At 47.5% G+C, this 11,030-nt stretch overlaps 1 pseudogene; it reads left to right on the top strand.

Annotated features, from left to right (window-relative positions):
* The first annotated feature begins 295 nt into the window (after positions 1-295).
* LOC149357875 (uncharacterized) overlaps positions 296-11,030 on the top strand; it is a 61,132-nt pseudogene continuing 50,397 nt past the window's right edge.

Below are 11,030 nucleotides of genomic sequence, written 5' to 3'. Positions count from 1 at the left end.
CTGCGGCCCGGCGAAGCAAAGCATGTGGTGAACAGCGACGGGGATCGGGAGAGACGGCTTGACGGGACGGCTCTGCGCAACGAGTCGTGGTCCCATGGTCGCTGGCCGGGGAGCGGTCGTGGGGCGTCGATAGCGAAACCCCGCAGGCCGTTGAGTCTGTACGGGCAGTGGCGAAGAATGTGACCGATGCGGCCACAATAGAAACACATTGGGCGGTTGTCGGGAGTCCTCCACTCGTCGCATTTCCTAAATCTGTTTCGTCGCTCGTAAGGGGGGCTTGCGGGAGCTAGGGGCCATGGTTCTTGCAGAACTGGTGTCCGTCGAAGAGGGCTTGGGGGGCCTCGTCGAGGTGGAGGACTGGGTAGTGCAGCGGCGTAGGTCATGGCTTCAGCTTCTGTTGGTGTCGTCGGTGACGGGGAGCCAAGTGCATGCTGTACTTCTTCTGGAATGATGTCCGTGAGCGACGCCATCTGAGTCTCTTGCGTCTGCTGTGCTGAGGATGGCAGCAGTCTGCGACGTTCTTCGCGAAGAGTTCGGCAAATTAGATTTCGCAGGTTATCCCCGCTTGCAGTGGTATCTTCTGGGTAGCTTGCCGTCAGCAAGTGGTCGGCTGTAGCGACGGGTCCCGGCGTCAAGGGCCCTTTTTATGGTGGAAGCTGCAACTACAAGCTCGGCGATGGTTTTTGGAGGTTTCCGTATCAGCCCGGCAAAGAGTTGCTGCTTCACACCACGCATCAAGAACTAGAGCTTCTTTTTTTCATTCATGTCACGGTTGGCGCGCATGAAAAGGCGTTTCATATCTTCCACATACGCAGTCACGGTCTCGTTTGGGCGTTGAATTCGTGACTGCAGCAGTACCTCTGCTTTTTCCTTCCGTACCACGCTAGGGAATGTACCAAGTAGCTTCTTCTTGAAGGTCGCCCAGGTCGTGAGGGAAGATTCGTCGTTTTCAAACCACGTTCTGGCGGGGCCGTCTAATGCAAAATAATGTTTCGAAGCTTCGCGCTGTCATCCCAGGTGTTGAGCGCTGCCACATGGTCGTAAATGTCCAGGCAGTACTGTACATCTTCATGTGCTTCTCCGCAGAAAGTTGGTGGCTCACGGGGTTGGCGAAGCACGACGGGCGTTGGCTGTGCACCAGGGTCTATCGTGAGGAGCATAGCCAGGGCTGCCATCGTGTGAAGGAGGTGGATGACCCGAGGGTAATCGGTTTATTTACGTCATGCACATAATCCTGGCTTAAGAGAACGATCCACCAGTTCCCGCATTATTCAATGGCATCTTAAACAGTGGGTGTCTTCTGAGTCCACCGAGGGAGGCGTGGCTTGTTGATGAGAGAGTATTTGATAAAGTTCACACGTGCGCAGAATCTAACCTACTCACATTTGCCAAACACTTTGACGAGGAGGTGATTTTATGGGTTAGAAGCGCGTCGATACGTTGACGCGAAGCTGCTAAATTGCCAAGCGTATACAGCACGCGTAAAAATGAATAGCTCATGGCCCGCACAAAGATGTTGCCCAAAGCCTGATGGCGCCTGCTAGATTTTCTTTCTGTTGAAATGAAAATACATGGTCTGTTCTGAAAGTAGTAGGACTCATTTTTTTAAACAAAATTTATTCAAGAGAATAGTACAAACGATTACAATTTTTCCAAGGTAGCACCCTTCCGCACCTACACGCTACTGCCAATGAGTTTTACAGTTTTCGTACGCCTCCAGGAACGCCTGGACTGGAATGCTGTTTAGCTCCCTCGTCACGGCCTTTTGAACCGACTGTACCGAGCGTCGATTTTATTCTCGGGAATAGAAAAAAGTCTGGCGGGGCCAAGTCGAGGCTGTAGGGGGGCTGAGGTAGCGTTGCCGCCTTGTGCTGGGCAAAAAATTGGGTCCTCATTCACATGATGAAGATCATCCTACCGGTTGGCCTTTTCCTCCTCTGACAACACTCCCGGCACCAACTTCGCGCACGCTTTCCTCATGGATAAGTTTTCTGTCACGATCTCAAAAACTTGGGTTTGAGGAATGCTCAAGTCATCAGCAATCATTCTGATACTCAGTCTGCGATCATTGTTAAGTAAATGTTTCACTCGCTACACATTTTCGTTGGTCTTGCTGGTCGAAGGGCGTCTGGAGCAGTCGTCCTCCTCCACTCTTTTCTTACCTTCTCGGAACAGCTTGTGCCACTCAAAAAACACCTTATCTACCAATGGAAGCGTCACCGTAGGCCTCCTTAATCATGTTTTGAGTCTCTTTGCCCGTTTTACCAAGATTTACTCAAAATTTGATCGCGTATCGCTGATTCAGTAAACGCTCGATGATTCTGCGTGACGAGACGTTTGCACAGAGTTTCAGAGTACAAGCGACCTCCTCTCTTCAACGGCCGAGAGCCGACTGCCGATTTTCCCCAGCATTCCCAATATCCCCCTTCAACGATCCTGCACGCGCAGACCACATCTCGTCCGCCCGTTCGCCAGGAAAAAACCAGTCCTACTACTTTCAGAACAGACCCTGTATATCCATCTATCTCTTCGACCACGAAGCTTCCTTAACGACAAACAATAACTGTTAATGGAGTGCTTCTTGAGGAAGGAATATGTGTGAAAAATAAGTTGTCTTTAATTGTACATACATATCTTGCTCGAATTCCTTGCCTGAGTCTATCCAAAAGCTTAAACAGCTAATGAGCTGCGCTCAAATTTCGCATTAGGAAGTAACGTAATCGTCGGAATTTTTTTCTTTATATGAATTGCAGGCAATCTCCAAAATACGCTGTGTATGGTACTGTACTCCGGGATCAGTAATTTGAAAGGATGTCGTTTTCCAATATCTTGACTTTTTGCCTTAATCGGCCAGTTCCTGGAGAGTTAGGAAAGGTCGACTGCCGTCGCAGCAGGTGCCATAAACGGAGCTAAACTATTATTTTAGCAAGCAGTTTTTTCATATATGTTTTGAATTGATGAGGGGTAACCAATCTAAAAGTGCAGAAAACAGCGGGGTTGTTTCCTCCATGGCAGAGCGACATCGAAATAACTAGCGCAACATCGCATTTTACCTACCAAGCGTTCCTCCCGGCGGAACTTCTGTTTCAAGAAATTACAGCGTTGTTTTGCGATGAAATGGTTGAATTAATGTTGAAAGCTGGAGAGTTATCCGTTTGCAGCCTATGAACCTGTACTTTCCTTCTTTTGTACAGTCCATTTAGTGTTAAAGACACCCCTCCCCACCATAGAGACCTGATAATTGAATCATGCAGAAGTGTTTCACATGTTCAAACAGTTCAGTGAGGCGACTCGTGGGTGAAGCAGCTACCTTCCCAGATTCATGAAAACATATGCGTGACAGTCGGGATTTTAGGACATCATAACAAGAAAAACCAGAAGTGCAAGCCGGAATAAGCATACTAGGAGGGAAATTTTTTATTAATGATTTATGGTTTTGGGGGTTTAACGTCCCAAAGAGACTCAGGCTATGATTGACGACGTAATAAAGACCTCCGGAAATTTCAACCACCTGGGGTTCTTTAAAGTGCCGTTACATCGCACAGTACACAGGCCTCTAGCATTTTGCCTCCACCGATATGCAATCGCCGCGGCCGGGATTGAACTCGCGGCTTTCGGGTCAGCAGCCAAGCAGCATAACCACTGAGCCACCGCGGGGGTAATAACCCCCGCGGTGGCCAGGCGCACTAAGAACACAATAATAAAACGGCTGACGGGCAGAACTGAGTCCTGAGTCCTAGAAAAAAACTAGTATCAAGCCAGTGATGAAGATTACATCCTAAACGCTAACGTCCATCTGCATAGGCTATGCAGTGGTGCGTACCTTGGTGTTCATGACGCGGCTCACAGCAGGAAATAGCCAGCAGCTTTTTCTTTTAGATTGGAAGCGCAATCTCCAAAGCTATATACTGAAGGCACGCAACCATGGTGTCGCGGCGCCATCAAGCTCGCCAGCGAAGTGTTCGAATGATACCAGCTTGTGACGTCTAAGTATTTCTTTCCATAGTCGTTTTCCCTATTCTGTAGAACTGAAATTCTCGGAATGGATGTGGAAGTCTAAACAAAAGTGGAGAAGACTCTCGGCAAATGGCAACAATCTTCTATTGCGGAGAATTTCATACTGGACTTATGCAGTATTTCCGACCCAGTAGCTCAATAGCCAGTGGCGCCGTACTGTGGAGAAATTGGCGTAGGTGTAGTTTACTTTTGAAGCAAATCACTTTTGTGCGAAATTTATTATCGACAGGTTGGGATGGAAGCCTTCAAATCTACTTTGATTTTACTTACCGAAAACAGGAAGGTCGGAAAAATGTAGAAAAAGTATAATGACGTTAGTCTATCAAATCAAGGTTGGTAATTCTCAACAAAATGTTACATCCTTAAATAAAGTAGAAAAGCTGTTAATACCTGATCACATTGATTTTATTCGCTTTGGTTACCATTGGAAACTCGCGTTTTTTAACGTGTAACAAAAATTAATAAAAGAAAACGCCCAGAGTACCGCCTTCACCCAAGGCGCCAGTCCAGGCCCCGTCGGGATCTCTCAGAACGCCCAGGCGATCGACCTCCTGCGCAGTACACAGAAAAGAAAGAAGAGGGCTTGTTGCTGAATTAGCGACTTGGCTTACAAAGATCGCAGCAGTCAGACACAGGCCCCTCAGGTTAGAAAGGCTGCCGGAGTACCGTCAAGAATGGTGCCTGCATCGTTACATGTATAGTCAATGCCCCTGTGGTTGCACAAAGAATATTCTGAAATCACCTGCGGAAATAACACTTCGAACAGCCGGCGTAGTCGATAAGTCTTCCTCTTGAACATTTCTGTCGGCGGGTTGTATTCTGAATCGAAAATTTTCACTACGCTAGTCAACACCGCGCTTCGCGTGAGCCGGCGTATGTCAGAGCACGAATGAGGTATTGACGTAATGACGTATTGACGTAGAGCACGAATGACGAATGACTAGGCGCATTTTGCTAGTAAATTGCAGAGTGGAAGAGTTCTAAGAAAAGATGGTTTAGTATAGTTTAGGGGGCATAACGTCTCAAAGCGACTCAGGCTATGAGAACGCCGTAGTGGAGTGCTCCGTAAATTTCGACCACCTGGCGTTCTTTAACATGCAATGACATCCCACAGCGCACGGATATCTGGAATTTCGCCTCCACCGAAATTCAACCCCTGCGGCTGGGATCTAACCCGCGTCTTTCGAGTCAGCAGCCAAGAACCATAACCGCTACAGGGAGCCATGAACGCTAACGCATCGCGCCCTTATATGCGGAACTTAAGTCTCGAATACCTTAGATACGTTGCCAACCATTGCGCATGTGAACTCAACGTTTGCACGTTATGCCAGCGATGATTATAAAAAAGAATATTGAAGTAGCTATTAGTTTTCCACAGCATTATTTTTACGCGCTGTGATCCCTTCGGGACAGCGCTCTCCTTCGCGGCGATTTCGTGAACTGTTTCGATTTACGAATAACTCAGGCCGGAGCCGTAACAAGCAAAAGGCGCTTGTCATAGCGCATTTAGTGGCAAAGTGAGGCCTAGACACCAGTAACGTGAGAAACCTAAGTCTAATTAAGCAGCCAGCAGCCACAGAAACTAAGGGGCACAGGGGATTTTTAATTTATTTATTTCGTGCTGTTGCTCGATTTAGAATATTACTGAATACGTTATCGCTTAAAGCTAATTTATTAGCAAAGGAGAAGAAAAAACAACCACATGCCGCCGGTGGGATCCGAACCCACGACCTCCGAATTACGCGTCCGGTGCTCTACCGCTGAGCTACGGCGACGGCTGTCAAATCTTCTGCTTTCGGGGGTATTTATGTTTACAAATAACCTAACCTTGAGAGTGTACATCAGCGCCACCCACGTTCTTTTTTAAGCGGCGGACGTAGCACGCCCTGAGTTACCGCTGGTGTGACGTAGAACGTCATTGAACGGCGAGGGTGGAAGCTGCGTGAGAACCCTCTTATGCTTCATATGGCATCAAGGCTGCCAGAACCGAGGCCCTCGCTAAGCAATTAAGCAAACAAGGTAAGGGGAATGAGGGGCTCGTTATAAATATGAGAAAAGCCAATAGCCACAGAAACAAGAGGCACAGGGATTTTTAATTAATTTATTTATGTTGTGCAGTTGCTCGATTTAGAATATTACTGAATATATTATCGCTTAAAGCTAATTGATTAGAAAAGCAGAAGAAAAAACAACCACATGCCGCAGGTGGGATCCGCACCCACGACCTCCGAATTACGCGTCCGGTGCTCTACCGCTGAGCTACGGCGAAGCCTGTCAAATCTTCTGCTTTCGGGGGTATTTATGTTTACAAATAACCTAACCTTGAGAGTGTCCATCAGCGCCACCGACGTTCTTTTTTAAGCGGCGGACGTAGCATGACCTGAGTTATCGCTGATGTGACGTAGAACTTAATCGAACGGCGAGGGTGGAAGCTGTGTGAGAACCCTCTTATGCTTCCTATGGCATCAAGGCTGCCAGAACCGAGGCCCTCGCTAAGCAATTAAGCAAACAAGGTAAGGGGAATGAGGGGCTCGTTATAAATATGAGAGAAGCCAACAGCCACAGAAAGCAAGGGGCACAGAGGATTTTTAATGAATTTGTTTATTTTGTGCTGTTGCTCAATTTAGAATATTACTGAATATGTTATCGCTTAAAGCTAGTTGATCAGAAAAGCAGAAAAAAAAAACAACCACATGCCGCCGGTGGGATCTGAACCTAATCCGAGTCTAATTGGTTACTCTCATTTCTAGAGGCTGCTTTGGACAGCACGCATCAAATACTGCATCGCCAACAGCTCAGGAACTCTGCGTGGAACTGAAAAATTGTGCATGCGAATTCAAATCATACTGACGTCGTTAACGCGAAGCATATACTTGTATAGTGGACACTCAGCAGCAGCCTCGGCAATTTAAGGTGTCATTGAGGACGCTCTTATTCTCTTCAAGCAACCCAAGATAATTAAATCGAAAACACCCGCAAGGCGTGCTGCTCGCCTATCTAAGCAAGATGCTAACGTATACTAACATATTGTCAAAGCACTTTGTGCATATACGCGATCTGGGAAGAATCCATATGCTTTGCCGTATGAATAGCGTGAAGGGGAGTAGTATCGACAACGTAGAGGTGCAACTGGCTGCACGCGGAGCAGGAAAGGATGGGCTGAGATCCAAGCGGTATACGAGCGCTTCAAATGTGGTGCACCCTTTCAGACCTTTCCGCGCATCAGCTGGAAAGGATATGTGGCGCATCATACTTTCGCCATCCCCGCGCACGCAACTGCGAAAAAGAAAAAGGAAACGTGCGAAAAAAAGAAGAAAATAGACCTGCACTGAGCATCACAACGAGAGCTAGCGAGATGCCTGCCTTATAGCTTTGCAGCACGAGATGGGACTCACCGTGTTGTGAAAATGTGAATTCTGGAGAATTTTTCTGTTGCTTAGAGAAAACAGAGCATCAAATAACACAAAACATAGTCACTGCTTGGTATGAATACGCTAGAAAAAATGTACGGGCTATCAATTGGATTGATGCCAAGATAATGCGATAGCATGCTTCTGTCACTCCCCAGTCTATTCCAGCTCTGATTCTCCTCCAATCCTCTGTTCTTTGTCTTTAACTTCCGAATCTAGTGCAAGTCTGATACTATTCCAAATCCGTCTATTTTATTCTGATCCATCAAACCACTACCGGCACATAGGCGCAGTGGTTATGCGATATGTCATTGCTCTGGCAAGTGGCTGTTCCAAACAGAGCCATCCGCGGGTCTTTTGAGACCCAGGTTTCTCTTGCTGAGCGATGCCAGAAGAAATAGCTCGGTCAAGCGTAAAGCACTCATGACATGACCTACCATCAAATGGCGGTTTTTTGTGCAGGTACTAGCCACGACGATGTTTTGCGTACTTAAAAACAAAAGTCGGGCAATAGGCGCGCGTTTGAGGTAGAAAATGCATTTAGAAGTTATCGGCTCTAAGCCCATTCCCTTGGCACCAACGGCCATACTGAAGCAGCCTGAGTGACGTCATAGACCGACAGCGCCGTCTTCTGCTCAAAAACTGCCTTCCGCAGGCTCGGTACAGTGGCCTTCCGTAGCTCATTGCGGTGGAGCCCCCGAAATCACGCAGAAGTTAGACAGAAACTGGATGAACACGCACCTTTGCTACCTTTGTCCCTCTCTCGATACAACCCCATTCACCCCTCTGCACCCCTAGCTCGAACAACGAACAACCCACTCCACATCGCTGACTACGCGCCGTGAGCTGTTCAATTGTTGAGCCCTCAGCCCTGGGGAAGCACGTGAGCGTCATGAAATGCAAGCGAACTATTGTTGATAATCCTACCACACGCCTCAGGGTAACTTTTAAAAATTTCATTACTAATTATTCGCTGCACCAAAGAAGTTCATTTTTGGCGCAGTTGCTCTGAGATACATACCAAACAAAATGCAATGAACAGCTTGAGCCTAAAAATTAGTGTCACCGGTCCTCTAGTTTCTGCACAGATAGTTCTTCAAGAAACTGCATATTTTGTACGCAGGCCTGCTGTTGGCTGAGTCATTTCTTTTGACCCATTTTGATTTTTTCTGTGGCATTCTTCATACGGCGCCTCCCTCCTTTCCCATACAAGTGGCAATGGGGAAGGTAGAGGGGCAGGAGCAGAGGGAGACGGTGACAGGTGGAAAGTGGAGACAGACAAATCTCCCCTAAACACCACGCAGCAGGTGGATGCCTCATACAGATACCGCCGCACAGCACACCGCCGGACGATGATCGGCTCCATGGCGCTACTAAGCAATCGCACTACCAAACCACTGGAGCTATGTATTCTTGAAAAATTGTCTTTATTAACTCAAAGGGCTGTAAAATTAAGCCGTTTCCACAGGAGCCCAATGCTTAAAATTTAACGGTTTTGGAACAAACTTTAGCTGAGGCATGGAGACGACGCTGCTTCTAAGAGGTACTGGAGATCACCTAGAACATAAATTATGAGGAAAGCCCAATTTTTTATGTGTACGAATAATTCTACCAAATGCACGAATTTTCCCTTGAAGCTGCATGGGCTAAAAAACTTTGCGGCGCTACGTAGCAGTTGTCTGAAATTCCTGATAACTAGTGCTGATTATCTGGGAACGAATAATTACGTCAGGGCATACTTTTGAGCACGGCATATTTCGCTCAATGATAGAAGTGCTATTGTAGCAAAAAGTAAACCAACAAGCTTTTGAAAGATCAGGCTTGGGTGCTAAAGGCAGAACAACAAACAGTGCAGGCGGTGAGGAACTGACTCGGGTTGAGCAAGCTAACGGCGAAAAAAAAATTGTGGGAAGAAACCCTGAGGAAGTGGCGTTGAAAGCGTCGGACATTTTGAACATATGTGCGTTGATTCGCAGAGGAGGAAAATAAATAAACGCATGCAGTAAGTCTCCAGGAAACCAGAATGGGATGTGCAAGAAGGTTAAACGTAGGGTCCAAAAACATGGGTGCCAAGTGAGTAAGTTCAATGCGAAAGGCGTTGAATTTGAACATCTATAAAACTATGCAGGAAGAGATCGCTTCATGATAAATATGAACAAGTGCGCTATTCTCTGGAAAATGATCAAGGTGCCTTAAAACACGCAGCGATATGCACATTAAGGTTTATGGTTTGTAGGGGTTTAACATCCCAAAGCGACTTGGGCTATGAGGGACACTGTAGTGAAAGGCTTCAGAAATTTCGACCACCTGTGGTTCTTTAACGTGCACCTTAAGGCTACGAAAGCAATGTTCAAAGGATAGAAAAGAAGCTCAGTCCGATAAACCATCCCGCTCATTTTGGGATGTGCTTGAGATACACGCATTCACTTGTTGTGCCTTCGAGGCAACGGGATCGCGCAAGAGCTACTCCGTATCCTTCCTATAGGTTGTGCAGGATGGAAAGCACTTCGTCGGGTTGCTCCCTCTCATTATTTCTGCGAGTGTGTATTGAAACAATGAGAAGCAGCATCAATTAAGGTGAGCGTACGTGACTCTAAGCTCACCGAGGCGCTGGTGAGCAGCAGCAGCAATAGGGCAGCCGCGAGCCGCGGACGCTGTTCCGCTTGCTGCGTCCGAGCGTCCTCACTGCCAGTGCACCTGCAGGCGTGAGGTGCACGTTGTCGTCGGCTGAGCCGACGCTGCTTTCCGCTGAACCACCACGCCGCAGGTGGAGATCCGTGTGGCGGCGCAGTGCAGGCGCATCTCCCCGTACATCGGTGAGCCGAGCCTGGGCCGCTGGCTGCACGAGACGCATTACGAGACCACGTGTATTGCAACTCTGGGGAAGAAAAAAACAATGCCCGTGTAGCTAACACCCACTTGGAAAAGCGGAACTTCAGTTTGAGGCAAAAAATAGGGTGCAGGAAAGTACTGTTCAATGACGTGCAATATTACAGGAAGAAAGCACACTTGACAATAATCAGCAAATGTTGTACATTTGTCTTCCGTGTGCTAGCTGATTGAATCTCTTTCAGAAGAAAATAAAAAAAGATTGCAGTGCGTCGATGAGGATAAGTTCTTTGCAAAACAGGAACTAAGCCTGCGTGGCAAATTTTTCACCTCGATTACGCACTGCAATGCAAAAAAAATTCTGTCGTATATTAAGGCGAAAGCCTTTAATTTCTCATGCTCGCGGTGTCCGTTCATGCTGGCGATGTCCGTCCATGCTCGCGGTCTCCGTCCGATCGCTGGAATCGTGCAAATTGAGGTGTTCACTGTTCAAAGAGGGCAGTTATGCGCCTTCCCCCTGGTCAGCCCTCCACCGAAATGTGTGAGACAGATACTACGACATTTCCGTTCCTCAAAAACCAATTTACGAATTTTACCCTCTGCTTTCCAAGCTCCCGTTCCATTCGTTTCGTAGCTTAAAGCGCGAATAAGGTGTCCACTGCTGGTTACAACGGACAATGGCGACGGCAACGGCGACGGCGCGAAACGCAGAAACGGGCGCCAAACAGCTGCGCTCTGAAATAGTTTTCGGGGAAATGAAAGGCGCAGTAACTG

The sequence above is a fragment of the Amblyomma mixtum genome, chromosome 3, assembly GCF_055824585.1.
Source record: "Amblyomma mixtum isolate Tamu chromosome 3, ASM5582458v1, whole genome shotgun sequence".
Lineage (NCBI taxonomy): Eukaryota > Metazoa > Arthropoda > Arachnida > Ixodida > Ixodidae > Amblyomma > Amblyomma mixtum.
This window is presented reverse-complemented; position numbering and strand designations above follow the sequence as displayed.